This window comes from Hipposideros armiger, unplaced genomic scaffold (assembly GCF_001890085.2).
Source record: "Hipposideros armiger isolate ML-2016 unplaced genomic scaffold, ASM189008v1 scaffold_1679, whole genome shotgun sequence".
NCBI lineage: Eukaryota > Metazoa > Chordata > Mammalia > Chiroptera > Hipposideridae > Hipposideros > Hipposideros armiger.
In genome coordinates this window covers 112,711-114,033 of record NW_017733029.1, presented here as the reverse complement: position 1 = coordinate 114,033, position 1,323 = coordinate 112,711, and positions in this window count along the sequence as shown.

The following is a 1,323-nucleotide window of genomic DNA, read 5'->3' as shown; positions in this document are numbered from 1 at the left end:
TCCATTTACAATTGCTTCAAGAACTATAAAATACTTAGGAATAAATTTAACCTAAGAAGTAAAAGACCTGTACTCAGAAAATTATGACACTGAAGAAAGAAATAAAAGAAGATACAAATAAATGGAAACACCTACCATGCTCATGGATAGGAAGAATTAATATAGTTAAAATGTCCATACTGCCTAAAGCAATACATAGATTCAATGTAATTCCTATCAAACTACCTAGGACATTTTTCACAGAAATAGAAAATAGAATCCTAAAATTTATATGGAACCATAAAAGACCCCAAAGAGCCACAGCAATCCTGAGAAATAAGAACAAAGTTGGGGGTATCATGCTACCAGACATTAAAACATACTGCAAGGCTACAGTAATCAAAACAGTATGGTACTGGCATAAAAACAGGCACATAGATCCATAGAACAGAATAGAGAGCCCAGAAAATGCATATACAGACAGTTAGTCTATGACAATGGAAGCAAGAATTTACATTAGGGTAAACATAGTTTATTTAATAAATGGTGCTGGGAAAATTGGACTGACACATGCAAAAAAATGAAACTGGACCACCTCCTTATGCCATATACAAGAACAATTCAAAATGGATTAAAGACTTAAATGTAAGACCTGAAACCATAAAACTCCTAAAAAATGTATATGGACTAAATTTGCAGACATTACCCTGAGCAATATTTTTACTGATACCTCCCCACGGGCAAGGGAAATAAAAGAAAAAATGAACATATGGGACTACATCAAACTTAAAAGTATTTTCACAACAAAGGAAACCATCAATAAAACAAAAAGGAAGCCTGCTGAATGGGAGAAGATACTTGTCAATGATATATCTGATAAGGGGTTAACATCCAAAATTTATAAAACACTCATGCAACTCAACACCAAAAAAACAAACAACCCAAATGAAAAATGGGCAGAGGGTGGGCCGGCCAAGTGGCGCGATGGTTAAAAACTCGCTTGGGATGCCAGAGGGCCCCGGTTTGGATCCCACATATGAGGGCCAGTGACACTGCCCTCTACAGCTAAAATGCTGAACAAACAGCTCAACCTGGAGCTGGGCTGCCCTGAGTCGCCGGCGACGGTGTAGGCTGCAGCCCCTGTGCCAGTGGGTTGCCATAAGCTACCGTGAGGCTGGCAGCCAGCGTGAGCGGCCGGGAGCCGCCATGAGCGGCCGTCCAGAAGCTAGCGACTGATCTGCCTCGCCCAGGAAGAGTGCAATGATGGTGCCAACTTGGGCCAGTGAAGCAACGTCCTCCACAACTAGACTGAAGAACAAAACGACAGCAACTTGTCTGTTCCCC